This window comes from Melopsittacus undulatus, chromosome 4 (assembly GCF_012275295.1).
Source record: "Melopsittacus undulatus isolate bMelUnd1 chromosome 4, bMelUnd1.mat.Z, whole genome shotgun sequence".
Classification (NCBI taxonomy): Eukaryota; Metazoa; Chordata; class Aves; order Psittaciformes; family Psittaculidae; genus Melopsittacus; species Melopsittacus undulatus.
In genome coordinates this window covers 79549221-79567114 of record NC_047530.1, presented here as the reverse complement: position 1 = coordinate 79567114, position 17894 = coordinate 79549221, and the positions used below count along the sequence as shown (strand labels likewise).

At 39.3% G+C, this 17894-nt stretch overlaps 1 protein-coding gene across 3 annotated transcripts in view; it reads left to right on the top strand.

Moving 5' to 3' along the window:
* The window catches only part of MGAT5 (alpha-1,6-mannosylglycoprotein 6-beta-N-acetylglucosaminyltransferase), a 134102-nt gene that overhangs the window by 9602 nt on the left and 106606 nt on the right, over positions 1 to 17894 (top strand). Inside the window, exon 1 of one of the 3 annotated variants that reach the window (XM_031053070.2) lies at positions 10708 to 10765. The exons of the other annotated variants lie outside the window; for them this stretch is intronic. The gene's annotated coding sequence lies outside the window, so the exon portion shown is untranslated. Of the gene's footprint in view, positions 1 to 10707; positions 10766 to 17894 lie in introns of those variants that run through there. 3 annotated transcript variants of the gene reach the window in all.

The window sequence follows — 17894 nt, the reverse complement described above, 5'->3', positions numbered from 1 at the left end:
ACAGGGACAGCTCATGCTGAACAAGATCATAGAATCATAGAATCATAAAATCATAGAATAGTTAGGATTGGATATCACCAAAGGTTCTGTCCAAACTTGAACATGGCCAGGGATGAAGCATTCACAACTTCCTTGGGCAAACCATTCCAGTGACTCCCCACTCTTACAGTAAAGAACTTGCTCCTTATATCCAATCTAAACTTCCCCTGTTTCTGTTTTAACTCAATACCCCTTGTCCTATCACTGCAGTCCCTAATGAAGAGTCCTTCCCCATCATCGTTATAGGCCCCCTTCAGATGCTGGAAGGCTGCTATGAGGTCTCCACACAGCCTTCTCCAGGCTGAACAGCCCCAGCTTTCTCAGCCTGTCTTCATATGGGAGGTCCTCCAGTCCCCTGATCATCCTTGTGGCCCTCATCTGGACTTGTTCCAACAGTTCCACGTCCTTTTTGTGTTGAGGACACCAGAACTGCACACAATACTCCAAGTGAGGTGTCATAAGAGCAGAGTAGAGGGGCAGGATCACCTCCTTTGACCTGCTGGTCATGCTCCTTTTGATGCAGCCCAGGATATGGTTGGCTTTCTGGTACTGTTGTGGCTGTAAATGGCTTTGTGGCATTTTGGGCTGTTCATGTTTCAGTATGACAACCCTCCCTGCATGTCTTCAGCTTTTAGCCGTATAGGCTGGACAGGGAGGTTGGAGAAGGATAAAGATGCTGCTTTTAGTAACAGTTCTGGCTTGGGGTGTTTGAACATCAGCCTAATCTAGAAAACTGTGTTCTTATTACTTCTTAAAATGTTAGGTTAACAGAGGGTTAATACTCTAATCCTCTATCCAGTAGGCCAAATGGCCCCACTTTTATCTAGCAAATTAATGTTTGGTTTGGTTTGTTTCCTAAAAGATTCTATGTAAGTACTATCAATATATATTTTTGTTTGTTTATCCAAATTAGGGGGTAAACGTCCTTTCTCACTGTATAATTTTCTGATTTACAGCTCTGAATTCACACTATTGATTTTTGCTTTGTATTACAAAGACTTTTTTGATGAAGGTTTATTCTTGCCCTTTCACAAGCTACAGAGTATTTTTGAATATGTCAGCCACCTTATTCTTTAAATAACTAAAATTTGACATTCCATTAAAAAGGTTGTTGTTGCAGCATTGTAGTTTGGCAGAAATTACTCTAGGAACCTTACAGTGCTCAATATGTCTACCTCTGTACTATGGGCATCAAGCCTATTGCTCAGGATAAAAACGTTTGTTCAGGCCACAGAAATGCAGGATTAAAACATTCTTCTTGCTTATTTTGAACTGACCAGCTCTGTCATCCTTGTGTTTGACAAATGGAGGAAGAAATCTGTCAAATGTTATTACTTTTTTTGTTTTTGTTGTTATTTATCGTTTCTTGACTTCTGTGCCAAGTGCACTGCTGACTTGTTGTCCATTTCATTAGTGTTAAGGTCTTTATTTCCATATAAAAATTACTTGTGATATCACCTAAAGTAAGCCAGTGTTTGAATTGTAAAACTGATTTAAAAAAGTATATACATAAAAAAAAGAGAAGTGTTAAAAATTCTCCAGAATACTGTGTCACAGGTTTCAGGGGCTTGGTCATACTTTTCTTTCTGTCTTGGCTTGTGCCTGTCTCCTTCCTTCTCTATTCTGTGTAATTTGAAGCATGTTTTCTTTGTTACAGCTACTTAATTATTTCTATTACCACTGCTTCTGCAGTTCTACATCCTAAAAGACTGAGGGATTAATCGTGTTGTGCTCTCTTTTCATTTGGCCTTCAGGAGCTATGCAGGCAGCATATGCATTTTCTGTTCTGCTCAGCACTGGAAACAGCATTCCACTAGACTGCAGATTTCAGTGAATATAATATCTTATTCAGCAGATGTATTAAAATTCAGCTATGTCTCAATTCTAAGTAGGCTTATTTTGGGCGATTTTTTTTGGTTTTGTTTTTGTTGGTCAAGCTGAATTTCGGTTATTTGTGAGAAGTGTTCTGGATGTTCTCTGCTGTGCTTGGAAAAAAGCAAAATCTCCTTTATAATCCAGTCTTCTGAATGGCTTCTGCCTTTTTTCCTCCAAACATCTCGTCTTCAATTATGAGATTTCGCCATATGGCTTGAAATTTTTTCACTCACGTTACACTTAAGCTTTACCTCGTGCATTCTTCCCATCCCTGAAAGTGTACTTCTGAAGTTCTCTCGTGTTTGTGTAACCTGCTTCTTTATTAAATAATTTAAGAAATATCCTTATTTACTGAACTCATTGACTTCTAGAACCAGACTAAACCGGAACTCCTTACCCTGTCCTGCCCAGCAAACCTGGATGGATTTTTCTGTACAATTAAGATGAAGGTGATGAAGCTTCTTAATGGCATATGTGCAGTTGTGCTAAGTCTTTGTTGCAGTTAGCTAGTAATAGACTCAAGATGAACTAGAACCTTACTCTTGGATTGCTCACCACCTAATTATCAAAACAGATGATTTCCGGCAAAGATTGCATGCCTTCAGTTAATCTTGCATCTTTTTCTTTTTCACATCAGTAACTCTTTCACACAGATCCTTCTTTTCTTCTTTTATTTGGCTTTTTCAACTGATCTCAAACAACTGTTATGATTGAGGCCATTCTTACTGCAGGTCTGACTCTTTTCCCATGTTGCCAAAACTTTGAATCTACAGAAAATGAAAGTAGTATGTTGAAGAGGTGAGTAATTGCTGAGTGTTCTGTAGTTTGTCAGGAACTGCAGATTTTTTCCCCTGGGGGTTATTTGCATCAGAATTTACTTCCATATTTTTGCTAATATATTCAATATGTTGCTGCAGTAACAGATATGGCTTGGTTATTCTCTATTTTTGTATAGGAATCTCTCCAAAAGCTGTCATTATACCTCCCCCCCCCCAAAAAAAAAAGCCAGTCAGGATGAACAAATGAAAATATTATGGAGAAAATATTACTTTGCTACTTGAAATTGTCTCAGGAGTCTGTTAGAATGTAGGAAAGCTGAGAAGACCAGGGCATCAAATAAATCTGACTTTAGCCAACTATTTAAATACTATCTTCTGAAATTTCTGGTAAATCCATGCTAGCTACTGTCTTTTTGTAATTAAGCTGCTGCTTCTGTGAGCTGGCTTTTTTGAGTCCCTCTTTGAATTTTCATTGTATATAGATTTTAAGTGTCTAACATGAAACTGTGAATGTCATAGAACCTAGACACTTACAGTCATGAAGTAGTAGTTGGGCTTTGTTGATTTGTTTTTGGGGTTAGTTGTTTTTTTTGTTGGGTTTGTTTTGTTTATTTTTTTAAGTAAATTAAAGAGAAATCCTTCCAATTCTGAAGAATCATACAGAATGACAGGTGAAAGAAGATCTGGTGGTAGTGGTGGTGAAATTCTTAAGGAGTCGTTAAATTTAACTGGTCAGGTAATGCTTTCTTAAAGGTAAAGCAGACTTTGAGTATGAAGAACTAGAGCAATGCAGTTAATGGGAGGGAAGTTAGAGATTGAATGATACCTTACCTTTATAAAAAAAAGTTGCTCAACTGTCTTGAAGATCAGGTATTTTCTCAGGTTTGAAAACATAGATGAGTGACTCAAAAGTCATATGCCAAAATAACTGTATGCAATAATAATTTTGAATTTGAACAGATATTATGGAATTATAGAATTGTTAGGGTTGGAAAGGACCTTAAGATCATCTAGTTCCAACCCCCCTACCATGGGCAGGGACATCTCACACTAAACCATGTCACCCAAGGCCCTGTCCAACTCAGCCTTGAACACCACCAGCGATGGAGCATTCACAACCTCGTTGGGCAAACCATTCCAGTGCCTTGCCACCCTTACAGTAAAGAATTTCTTCCTTGTATCCAATCTAAACCTCCCCTGTTTAAGTTTTAACCAGTTACCCCTTGTCTTATCACTGCAGTCCCTAATGAAGAGTCCCTCCCCAGAAATCCTTACAAGCCCCCTTCGGATCCTGGAAGGCTGCTGTGAGGTCTCCACGCAGCCTTCTCTTCTCCAAGCTGAACAGCCCCAACTTTCTCAGCCTGTCTTCATATGGGAGGTCCTCCAGTCCCCTGATCATTCTTGTGGCCCTCATCTGGACTTGTTCCAAAAGTTCCATGTCCTTTTTATGTTGAGGACACCAGAACTGCACACAATACTCCAAGTGAGGTGTCATAAGAGCAGAGTAGAGGGGCAGGATCACCTCCTTTGACCTGCTGGTCATGCTCCTTTTGATGCAGCCCAGGATACGGTTGGCTTTCTGGTCTGTGAGCACACACTGAAGCTGGCTCATGTTCATTTTCTCAACCACCAACACCCCCAAGTCCTTCTCCACAGGGCTGCTCTGGATCTCTTCTCTGCCCAACCTGTAGCTGTGTCTGAGATTGCTGCGACTCAGGTGTAGGACCTTGCACGTGTCATGGTTAAACTTCATGAGGTTGGCATCAGCCCACCTCACAAGTGTGTCAAGGTCCCTCTGGGTGGCATTCCTTTCTTGCAGTGCATCAACCGCCTGACACAGATTGCTGTCATTGGCAAACTTGCTGAGGGCACACTCAATCCCGTTGTCCATGTCACTGACAAAGATGTTGAACAAGACCGGTCCCAACACCGATCCCTGAGGGACACCACTCGTTACTGGTCTCCAGCTGGACATTGAGCCATTGACCACAACTGTTTGTATGTGGCCACCCAGGCAGTTCTTTATCCACCAAGTGGTCCATCCATCTAATTGATGTCTCTCCAATTTAGAGACAAGGATGTTGTGTGGGAAAATATAAGAGCATAGATGTGATTTTCAAAGCACTCTTAAGGTTTAAACCTCAAGTCATGTGTTGTGTCTTAACTGTAGGGTCATAGAATCATAGACTAGTTAGGGTTGGAAAGGACCTTAAGATCATCTAGTTCCAACCCCCCACCCTGCCATGGGCAGGAACACCTCACACTAAACCGTATCACCCAAGGCTTCATCAAACCTTGCCTTGAACACTGCCAGGGATGGAGCATTCACAGCCTCCCTGAGCAGCCCATTCCAGTGCCTCATCACCCTAACAGTAAAGAACTTCTTCCTTATATCCAGTCTAAACCTCTGCTATTTAAGTTTTAACCCATTACCCCTTGTCCTATCACTACAGTCCCTAATGAATAGTCCCTCCCCATCATCCTTACAGGCCCCCTTCAGATACTGGAAGGCTGCTATGAGGTCTCCACGCTACCTTCTCTTTTCCAGGCTGAACAGCCCCAGCTTTCTCAGCCTGTCTTCCTAACTGTAAGGTGCATCTTTTCTCAGTATTAAAACAGCAGCTAAGTTGGAGTAAAGCCTGGAAGCTATTGAGTGATACAAAGCTTTAGACAGAAATGTCATATCCCCCTGAAATACAGAAGGAACTGCTGAAAAAAATATATTCTTTCTTTTGTCAGGTTATTAGCATAAACAGTTCTCTTTAAGACCAGATCTAATGAATTTGAGTGACTGACTATGGTTGGGTTTTGTCTCCTCCCCCCTTCTATTTTGAGGTACTGTTATACTCTGCATGCACATGGCTTCAGTAGACTTACCTACTTTTTGCAGTGGAACACAGGTGTAAGCCAGTGGGCTGAAATATGATACAGTGGTAGATGTTGGATCTTCGTTGTCATAGCTTATAAAGCAAATGGACTTCTCTGAGTGTTGAAATATTCAAAGTTAATGTCTTACATAGTTATATGCAGGTAATCTGTCAAATCCTGGGTCTTACAAAGATAATTAAACTTAGCCCAGTGATACTGAGTTTAAAAGGGAAAGGCTTTTTATACTGACTTATCTTTTAAAGATGAGTTTGCCAGAAAACTTCCCCATTGAGTAGAAAGGAATGTATATTTTCATAATATTAGAAAATCTGTTCCTTTGTCTCTTTGCCTGTCTTTTTCTCTTCATTAGCTATGACTAAACAGTAAAGAAATCTATTCAGCTGTGGTAGTATCAGTATAGTGGTCTTTCTTTTTCTTTCTGCTAGTATTACAGTAGTGTTTCAAGAACATTTAAATTCTGCTCATAGCTCTAAGTGATCTTTCAAGCAGCCTTATGTGCATTTACATTAACTGCTGGGTTATAATAATTTTCAAATGGATTATCTTAAAGTAAATTTCTTTTTTTTTTGGTACATGTTTTAGATAACTATTTGTGTCTTAAGAGTTGTGGCTTTTTTTCAGTTCTCGTGCTTTTGCCTAGCTAACATTAACTTGGTTCTAGGAAGATACTTCCTGGTGTGAGCTCGGAGAATGGATGCTGAACCTAGCCTGGAGGTTCAGAAGAAAATCAGCAGGTAGAAATAATGACACTGGGCTTGTACCTTTGATGCAAAGTGTTTCATTTGATTAAACATAAACATCTACCTAGAGCATGCAGTATACTGCAACTGAATGTCAGCCTTGCTGCTAATGGAAGTTCCTTCTGATACAAGACTTAGCTGTCTTTGACCTGAAAAGTCTCCTAACTTTCTCTGTTAGCTCAAAATACAGTTTTTCACTGTGACCATTCTAGAGATGGACAATATTGCCTATTGAATTTTCTGTCTGTTACTGGAAACCATTTGGATTTAGGATGCTAAAGAGATTTGCAGTAGGATGTGTCCTTTTGTAGATTTTGGTTGTAGTTTAGGATATGCTTACATTTGTATTACTTAGAAAGTATTTTTATTATTGAGACACTAGAGAAATAGCCTAATAACTGCTCTTTTAGAGAATACTTACTGAAGTGGATCAGCTTGTGCTTGGTTTGGAAAACCATTTCACTTAATGACACTGCTTTAGTTTATACATGTTTTCTAAGAACTGAGTTGTATTTCCAGCACTGGAGGGAGGAAAGCTCAATGTGCATGCTTGAGAACAAACTGAAGAGCATGCATGGTGGAATTCTGGGAGAGGTGAAAATTTAAGAGGGTGACAGGCATTACATAGCTGCACAGCTTCAGCTCATATAATCTTGTACAGTTCAGCCAAGTGCAAATTTACCCCACCAGATTTGTCTCCTCCCCACACCCCCTTTTCTTTAAATTGTTTTGAGATTGTTTGAGAAGATGGACAGAATTACTTCAAGTGAGAAAGTTGAGAAAACTATGATGGGCAGCTGAGGTAAATAGCCCTCTGATGTGGTTCAAACTGAAAAAAAAGCATAAGATTAAATCCATGGCAAGGCAAATATAATCTAGTTTTATAGTTATGTAAGACTGTTTAAAGTGGGTCAGCAGTGTTGGGGAAAAACATGCCTTCCTTTCCAGGTCTTTTTTTATTCTTTTTGTTTTTAACATACCAAATAAGGATTTTTCTCTCCTCCCCTTCCCACACTAGAAAGATCACTTTCCTCTAGGGATAAAGATAAGATGAAGCTAAATATATCACTTATTTTTATTCTCCATTATGTTACTTCAGTGGTAATCACTTGTTTGAGATTTACCTTCAGAGATTCTGCCTGACATATGATGATGACGTGCATAACAAGTGTACGCAAACATATAGTAATTCAAAATTCATTCTTTACTGTACTTTGGCTTTAGTTTACAAATTACTGTTAACAAGAGAAGAGATTTTGTAAGCATTAATCTACACACTTAGGGAAAATTTCACCTTAATTCTTTATTATGTGTGTGAGATGGGGAAGCAGCAGGTTAAGATCCTGCTTGAGAGTTGGGGTTGTTTTGTTTTCTAGTTTCAGATGATACATAGGAAAGTTAAGTTTCTCTTCTTTGAATGTACCACACTTTTCAGGGAAGGAGGTGAAGTTTGCTAGAGTTTGAGAGCCATGACCTGTATATCTTAGTTATGGATTTTTTGATTGATGTTCATTTGTTTTTTTTCTGAAGCACCAGCCAGAAGAATCTGAGGAAAGAGAAGAACAATTGAATGCTTCTGTAGGAGAAGGAGGCCTGAGAGAGAACAGCTACAGAGGGATTTTAAGTAGGAAGGGAATGGCTTCTTTAGCAGCCCTTTAGAACTGAGATACAAAGGGAAGTGCACATAGATGTCCTCTAGACATCTGAAAATGTTGACATAAAAAACTCAGTTATCTTGCAGACTTTTCTTATACTGTGTTTTAGATGACTGGGGAAAGGACTGAAGTATTTACTTGCCCATTCATAATGGGAACCACACAATGATGAGTAAAAGGTACATACAGCTGTAAATAATGTTCAAACTGTAGTTCTTCCTTCGATATTCTCAACACTGTTGGAATTGGCATAATTGGTTGCCAGCAATGTGAGTTGTGTCCAAAAAAATCCAGCTTGCAACTTCTGATGATTGAGATAATTTATTTTGACTTTTATTCAGCATCTAAGTCCTATTAAGCCAGCTTCTAGTTCATTCTGTATTTAAATTCTTTATAGGAGTTGACAGTAAAATTTTTCAGTTCATGTTGAAAACTGCATATTGGCAAATAAACAGGTAACTATCTTAATACACATCAAATGAGCATCTATTCAAGCTTTATGCGGAGCCTTTGATCAAGTACTTGATCGTAAGTCATGATGTCAGTATGCTGAACCAGAAGAGGACAATAGAACATTGGTGGAAAAGATTCCTGCAATCTTGATGGAAGAGCTAATTCACACTGTCTGAACCTGGGTAATCAAAACAGCCAGATCAGCTTTGTAGCTGAAATAGCAAATTACTTCTTGACCAACTTACTTTGACTGAAGTGTCTACGAATACTCAGATTAATTCCATGGGCAGATGGAGGCAGTGAGCTCTGGTTGGAGAAGTCTGCTGGCACAGGTTGATCCAGAATAGCTCGTGTCTTCCTGACCTCAGCCTGTCACACTCAGAAATTCAAGCCATGCATACTGAATCACATGTTCTGCATGACTTACATTTTTCACATCACAAACCCATTTCCCCCTTCACACTCTCTACTATTTTGACTCTACTGTAATGGCTTCTCTTACCAAAAATGGTTGCTGGTAAACACTAGCACTTTTTTTTTTTTAATTATTGTTCTTCATGATCAGGAAGAGACTGAATATTTGCTCATACTGTATTAGGAAGCACTGCTGGGTTGAAGAAGATGTAGCTTTGAACTTTGCTGTAGAATACTGTACACTGTGGAGAAAGGGAAAAGTAGCAATAAAAGCACACACTAATTTGAGCTTAGGAAAGTCAGGTCCTTCCGTAGTCAATACAGAGGATAAAGCTCTTAGGACTGCTGCTTTGAATCACTCCACAAAAGGGGAAAAAGAGCTAAGCTACAAGGGTCCTTGCTGTCAAAACATACAATTTCTCCTTTTCAATTTCACTAGCTCTGATACGCACCTGACCCATCTGCTAGACAGTTTGGTTTGCAAAACAAGAAGAAAGCTAATGTAAGAAAAAGGCTTTTGTTTTCATGATCTGAATCAGCTCATAGAGAGATCTGTTGATTTGGCACATGTAGTGCAAAGGAGGGTGTGAGACTGAGTGGCTTAAAGCAGTTGGATGTAAAGTGTGGAGTGGGATTAGCCCGGTTTCCAGCTGGACCCTTGCATGTGGGTCTCAAGGCCTCCAAGAGTCCCAGCTGTCTTCACTGCCTACCGAGGGACAAAGTGACCCGCAACTTCCCCTTGAGCTGTGGTGACAGCAGTAGCTGCTGTTGTCATATTTGAGCATTACCTTTCACTTCCTTTTCTTTCACCCCCATGTCATCTTGGGGTTTTTGGGGGGTTTGGGGATGTTTTTTGGCTTTTGTTGTTGTTTGAAAACAGGTGATGTAAATCTTTGTACCTTACTGAGTATAAAGTCAGTAACTAAATGATGGAAGGATTTCTGTGTCAAAAAAAGGCCAAGTCTAACTTCTCAGTTGTTTCAGTGGTGTCACTGCTATCTGCACTGCTAATACCACAGATTCGTTTTTTTTTTTATAAACAGTTCCTCAGAAGTAGGGAGTACCTAGAGGTTTTGCTTTAAGGCTATGTTCAAGAGTGCACTTGAAGTATACTGCAGAATGAGAGTGTCCTGCCACACCTGTAGAAGTGTCAGAGTTCAGTGCCAAGCCTAGAGAAGCTTCCTGACTTGTATCACATCTGGGTTCTTTGCATTTTGGCAGCAGTCAAAAACAGATTTAGCCCTTTACAGGTATTAAGCATTGCCCTCAGATGTCATAACTCTAAAGACTGTGTCCAGTGTATGGTGTGAAATTAATCAAAAGGAAAGAAAATTAATGACCTGCTGTGGTGCCATCCATCGGGATATCGCTCAGCAGGTGTGAAATTAGCTTGCCTTGACTGTGGATTAAATTTAACAGCATGACGTAAAACTACGGAAAGTGTTTCCGTTATTACTAGGGAACAAGCATTTTTAAAGATTCCAGCCTAATGAACTGCTTACGCCATACACTGAATGGTCCCATGATCATTTAACAGTATGAGTTTAGATTATGTTCCCTAAGAAGATCCAGTATTACTGTATCAGTAAAAATTTTTCAAGGCAAGCCACAGGAATGCACTTTTAATTTCTGTAACTACTGCACACCAGATGGTGGGTGTATGCTTTTTTCAAGCCAAGTACTTCAACTCAAATATAAGCAGTTGTGATATTTATTTAAAATTCATCAGATTTTAACCTATGTGAGCAAAATTCTCTTGTTATGACCCATTAAGATGACCTTCAAAGAAATATGTAGGCAAAACCTCACTATTGTTATAGTTACAAAAAAGCCTTTTTTTTTCTCTTCAGGTCTGAATTATGAGGCTAGTAAAACTACCCACTGATGTTAACTACCTATGAAACACTAACTCAGTTTTGCAGTAAGTATTGAATATTAGATTATGTACTTAAAGCATTTGGTAAATCCTAGTTAATTTCAACATTGGTTCTGAAAGAGCAGTACTACAGAGTTTCAAAATACATTACTGGTTATTAATAGCTCAAGAGAAATGAGGAAAATGAAGGAAATCTATTTCACAGTTTAAATCTAAAGATCTTGATATTCTGCCAACTATTTTTTCCGTCCCATCCCATTTCCTTATGTGTATGCACTTTTTCCTCTACAGTTGCCCTGATTTTATTTTATTTTTATTTTTAAATGGAGCATTTATCACTGTGTGGAAGCTCCCTTGGACTTGTGAGTTCTTAGTGGATTTTTGCTGAATAGGCCTTGGAGCATCCTCCTCTAAAATGTTCTGAGTCATCTCAGTCCTTGTGAAAAGTCCTGATGTTTTTGCCCTTGACAGAAAACAGTCATGCATGCTTTTATTTTTTTATTTTTTTTGTGTGTGTGAGTCTCCTCCACCCCACCCCAAACTCTGAATACACATTTCCAAGAGTTAAGGAAGTTGTGTATTTTTGATTAGGATGCAGACTTAGTTATGACTTGCACAGTAGCTTTCTTTGAGGTGGAGCTGTCATGTGGCCATTAATGTATTTTCAGGATAAGGTCTCCACAGTATATTGACACATACTTGATTAGCTGCTCTTCAGGAGTTGACTCATTCAACCTCTTATTAAGAAGCTTCTGTGCTTTGCAAAAGCAGTACTTTTTTGTTTAAATATTGCTGATCAGAAAGCTGTTAGAGCAGTGAAGGTCTAATTAATGCGTCACAGCTGCTGTAACAAACTTGAGAGGATTTTGTGTCAAAACATAATTCTGATGCTAGCATTAGGAAAATGGTTTTGATTTGTAACAACTATGATGTAACTACCAAGAAATGTTAGGGCTGTTTTAGAGTTATTCTGCTCAGTTGCTGTGTCACTGACAGTATTTCCCTCAAGGATAAATCCATAAGTAGTAGCTCAAGGATCATGAGATCTGTACTGTTCTGGAACTTAAAGGAAGAGCTCTGTAGTCCTTTGGAAGAATATTTATTTGGGTAGAGCTGACAAGATATTTTAGGCATTTTTTTTCTCTTCTTTGGAGAGAAACATCAGACTTCATCCATTTCAAAATGAGGGAGAGAGCAAGTACGAAGGTTTGTAACATTATAAACATTAACAATGTGGGTCAAGCTTTTAACAGTGAGCAAAGGTTAAATGATTACTAGAGCACTAATATTTCATCTGGAGCTGTGGACTCCTTTCGTTTCCTGTGTTAGAAAATGGATAGTTTAACATGAGTGTCTAAGGAAACTCGCTTTTAAGGCTTAGATTGTACCATGATGTTCTTGCAACTTTGCTTATATTGAAATCAGCCCTGGGTTACCATGTTCAGTTGCCTGCCTGCAATTTGAGCTTTACATTACTGGGTTTATTTTATTGTACTACTGTCTGTCTCTCGTTGATGGCTTATATAGTCTCCTAAGCTTTTATGATTAATTTGTAGCCCCAAGGGAGGTAGGGATTGAAGAGGAAAAGAGATAAGTTTAACTCTTTCTCTGGAGCTTCTCTAGGTTTTAAGACAAGTGAAAAGCCAAGCAAAGGTGCTCTGACAGCAGGAACATTTACCTGTCCTGTTTTCTAGGAAAACAGCTTCACACATCTGTTTTCTATGACAGCCTGTGTAAGTTGGGTCACACAACTCTTTGTGGTGTCTTGCATTCAAACTGGGTTTGTGTTGGCTGTTTTTGCCATTTGCTTTATCCTCTTATATCTATAATATCCTGTCAGGGAGCATGAAGCTAATAATGGTGTCTTCACTGCAGTGTTTGAGAGGTTTTATGCAGCACTACTAGGTTGTGTTATGAAGAGAGCTCTGATTTCTGTGCATTGCCTGTAACAAGGATATAGAAAATTCATCTCTCAGCATGCTCACAGTTAAGCAGTGTGATGTTATATGCCTGTGAGTATGGGTTCATGAGAAGATATTTGGATTTCTCTTGATACAGAATGACTGAGGACTGCAGCTGACCTTAGCAGAGATGGTCCGTTACAAGCAAATTGATCCAAGGGAGGAGAAAAAAAAAAAACGTAACAAAGTCAAACAAAAGCCTGAGTAGTTCAGTGTGATTTGCACAGCTGATGTTGACTCATATAGGAGCATTTGTTCATGTTGCAGGTTATGCTTACAATGCTTTAGTTTCTGATGTGCTCAGAGCACATGAGTGAAGAGAGCTTGTGTCTGCTAGCAAAGATGAGGTGGTAGTCACTGGTTAAAATCATTGAGTAGGGTTGGGTGTTTTTTTTGTTTGGGTTTTATTTTGGTGTTGTGGTTCTTTTTGTGGGGGTGGTGTTCTTTTTTTGTTCTATATGAGGAATGAAGATTTTGTTTGGCTTTTCTCATGTCATTTTCTGTGTTTTCTTAAGCTGCACTCAGTAAATGCTCTTTCCCAAAGGAATTGTCAGTCTGTGTGTTTGAGATTGTTAATGTTAGTCAGACAGGGGTAGACAGAAACTTATTATATAACAAGTCAAAAATGATGCTATTTAGCAAGAATTTTTTTCTGCATGGCAAAAAGTTGTTTAATTAGCAGTCAAATCACTTATTTTGCCCTCTAGTTCATTATATGTTAAGTAGTTTTATGCCACTGATTCATATAGCTCATTACAACTTGTAAATGTCACCATGAAATTAGTCAAAATGAGTGTTAAAGTGTCTTGCTGTCATTAGGTACCCAGTTGGTTGGTTTTGGTGACAAGTTTGTAGATAAAGTGTGAATTTTATAACTGAAGATGTCGCCGCACTTGGAAAGCATTCTGCTTCTCAATGTGAAAAAAGACAGCCTGTATATAAAGCTGTAGCTGAAACTTTTTTCCTGGCCATAGATACTACTTGCCTCTCCTACAGTGTCAGTCACACTCTGTACCAAGTTTAAAAGCAATAGATATAATTAATGGTGGTAATTGTCAACAAGTCAGTGATCCCACTTCTGGGAACACAGTACCAATAAGATGCTTTCATTAAATCTCTGTGTTCTTTGCCCAAATGGCAGTCAAGATCTGTAGCGTAAGCTCAATGTGGTTTGAAGTAGCCACCTCTTTAATAGTGCAGCTGATGATTTCCAGATGACAGTTGTTGTAATAATCTCAAATACCTTACATGTAGTAAAGTAGGTATATGGAGGTAGGATTCTGGAGTCTGCCTCTTAGAAGACTGATGGCATTATAAAAAGGAAACTAGAGTATAGTACAGAAAGTGATTTGCATCAGTCATTTGACCACTTGATCAATCACTATCACTTGATATTATAATAAGATTTTATCACTTTGTAGTATAATAAGTCTCAGTACTTTACAATAACAAGTTGTAATGAAAAGCAGATAATGTCTGATGGTGAGTGACTCTGGAAGATTTTGTACAGGGTATATGTTTTGGTAAATTCCAGTTGAACAGGAGAACTCTGAGGCTAAAACTTCAGACTGATTTATTGTAACAGATCCAGGATCCAAATCTTTTGATAACTACAGTAGCGTCAGCTGCAGTTGCCACAGCCGTAGAGGTATCAGTGAAGTTTGTATGGTTTACATAAATCAATTTCAAAGATTTTGGGGGTATTATATGCTTTTAATGTTTTTTAATATATGCTATATGTTTTGTGTATAGTAAATCAAGTATGGGAATGTACAGGGATAAATAGGCCAGCTGCAGAGTTATATATCTCTAAAGGTCTAGCATGCAGCTCATCTGTGAGACAAGACTATAGATGTGCAGAATTTGAATGGGAACAGTTTCTCTGGTTTTATTGAGATTGATGTACTCAGGGTATATCAGTCCACTGGAAATTAGGCACGGAGTCTGGTCAAGAAAAGGATTGAAGTATTGCCACCTGATCCCAGCTAATTTTAAGGAACCTCTAAAGTAGTCTTACGGATTGCTTTTGTTTGCTTCACAGGTGGGGTACATTTAGAGAAGTCATAAGTGACTGAAGAGAAACGTCTTTTTTTAAAACTTAAACTTCAAACTGGAATATCAGTTTTGGTTTGTCTCTGTTTAAAGACAGATTTCCTCTGTTTTTAATAATTTATGTGGAAACTGTATGAAAGATTTTATATGTGGCAGCCCTGGAGTATGAAGATTGATGCTACTGTAGGTTTGTGATCTGATTTGGATTCTGACCTAATTTCTTTTAGTTAGTGATTAGTATAGGACTTTGTGGGGTACATGAGTTTATGACTTCTGGAGATTACTGGCTTATTTTTTTGGGTTACCAGCTAATCCTGTTTAGGAGTAGGATTTTCATCTGAAAACTGGCAGGCCTTTAAATTCTTCTTGTTTTGTTTCAGAACTACAACTGTAAAGTGTGCAGAAAAACCAAAGAATTGTTTGCTTATTTCAAACTGTGCTGTGTGGCTTTCTTCTACCTAATGATTTTCTGCATGGGTCTAAAACATGCTATTTTCCTTTAATGCTTAAACAAAAGGAAAATCTTCCATTGAAGTTGTTAATTTTGTACATGCTCTAAAAGCAATATGGAAAAACACTGTGTACACATTGCCCAAAAAATGCTTTGAGCCTTTCCTTCTGGATTTTTCACATGTTGCCTTGTAGCTGTTTGAAAAGCAGCCAGACTATAGATAAACTAACAAATGCAAATTCACTGTTCCATTTCCTTACTCAACAACTGTGTTCATATAGAAATACTATCTTCCAGATGTTTTCTTCTTGTCAGCAGTTGCTCTCATGTGCTTGTAATGTATGGCAGAGAGAACCTTGTTCTTCAACTCCACAGTGTGGGGTTGCCGTCTGCTTTGTGTGCTAATTTGGAAGGTAAGCATTTTGTCACTTTGTCACCAGTTTCCACAGATTAAGTACAAAATGCTTACCATTTCCATGTATGAGGTCACCTTTGTGAATTTTTATTGAACTTTATAAAAAGTGTAGAGAAGCAGAAAAATAAAGGCTATTTGCAACTTGAATGTTAGAGTGCTGTATGTAGGATTGTACCTCCTGCAGCTGTTTCGTTTCTTTTTTGTTATACACATCTTGATGGGATGGGTTACTGAAACGCAGTGGAGAAATGAGAATTTGCACTCAAAGTGTAGTGTGTATGAGTAATACTATGTTGTCTTGAAAATATTGCTCAGACTGTGTGGGTTTTGTTGCTGGTTTGGCATGCTAATATTAATAGGTTTTTCCCTTTTTAGTGAAAGGCATGTATACTCAGATCTAGTGAAAAGTTCTCCCCTGCCCATGGCAAGGGGGTTGGAACTAGATGAACTTAAAGGTCCCCTCCATCCCAAACCATTATATGATTTTATAATATTGGACTGGGCTTGATGTAAATTACTGTGTCTCCCCACCCCAAAATTTATTGCTTCAAAAGAGCCCTTGCGATACATTTGTATACTGAAACCTCTTCGATTGACAGTACACAGAAAATTCCCATGACAGCTTGGTGATGTCTTATCTTATTGGTAATTGGGGCTGAAGTGAAAGTGAGGGGAGTAGGAGGATGTCATATTAACATGGGTGGTGTCATGCCTTATGTGACATCCCTGCATCCTAGCACACAGACTTAAATCATGCTCTTGTCACCTGAAAGCATAAGAGGCTGCAGTTCTGTGGGCAGTGTTAACAGTGAAGCAGAGCAGCTAACTCCCAAGAGATCTCCCACACAAGTCAAGACAAATTTTGTAGTTCTGCAGATCAGTGTGGGTTTTAGCCCCTTTTTATTTTTTTTCTTCCTCCACGTTGCCTTCCACACCAGCTCGTGAGAGTTATTTATGGTGCTTTCAAGGAAGATGCTAATTCAGCTACCACTCATCGTACAGCTGCTGGGGTAGATGAAGCATTATCTCTCACTGAGGCTTTCTGTGACTCCTTCAGAACTGCTTTAACTATCCATGTCTACCTCCTTATCATAGAATCACAGACTGGTTTGGGTTGAAAGAGATCTTAAAGATCATCTAGTCTTAACCTCCTTGCCATGGGCAGGGACACCTTCCACTAGACCATGTTGCTCAAAGCCCTGTCCAGCTTGGCCTTAAACACTGCCAGGGAAAGGGAGCCAGAGTTTTTCTGGGCAACCTGTTCCAGTATCTTACCACCCTCACAGTAAAGAATTTATTTGTTATACCTCATCTAAATCTACCCTCTTTCAATTTAAAGCCATCTCTCCTTGTCCTATCCTTATATGCACTTGTCAAAAGTCCCTCTCTAGCTTTCTTGTTGGCTGCTTTCGGTATTGGAAGCTTCTCTGAGGAGTCCCTGGAGCTTTCTGTTCTCCAGGCTGAACAAGCCCAGCTCTCTCAGCCTGTCTTCACAGGAGAGGTACTCCAGCCCTTTGATCATCTTCATGGCCTTTCTCTGGACTCACTTCTTACAAAAGGATGTTCCCTTGTCCTTCTTATGTTTGGCGTCCCAGAGCTGGATGCAGTGTTCCAGGTGGGGTATCAGGAGAGCAGAGGCAAAATCACCTCCCTCAACCTGCTGGTCACACTTTTTTTGATGCAGCCCAGCATATGTTTGGCTTTCTGGGCTGAGAGCACACGTTGCTGGGTCACATTGAGCTTCTCATTATCCAGCACCCCCAAGTCTTTCTCCTGAAGGCTGCTTAATCAATTCTCTGCTCAGCCTGTATTTGTGCTTGGGATTGCCCTGACCTAATTGCAGAAATTTTGCATTTTGTGTTGTTGAACCAGTTCCCTCTGAATGGCATCCCTTCTCTTCTGCATGTCAACCACCCTACACAGTTTGATGTCGGCATTCCATCCCTCTGTCCTTGTTGCTGACAAAGATGTTGAACAGTGTCAGTCCCAGTGCTGACCTGTGAGGACATTGGTCTCCACTTGGACATTGAGCTGTTGATTACAACTCTTTGAGTGTGACCATCCAGCCAATTCTTTATCCCCCAAGTGGTCCATCTGTCAATTCCATGGCTCTCCAGCTTAGAGACAAGGGTGATGTGTGGGACAGTGTCAGGTGCTTTGCACATGCGCAGGTAAATGACCTGAGCTGTTTTTCCCTTATCCACCAATGTTGTAGACCCAGTGTATAAAAGTGTATAGAGCCACCAAATATCAGGCACAGTTTGCCCTTAGGAAGCCATGTTGACTATCACCAAC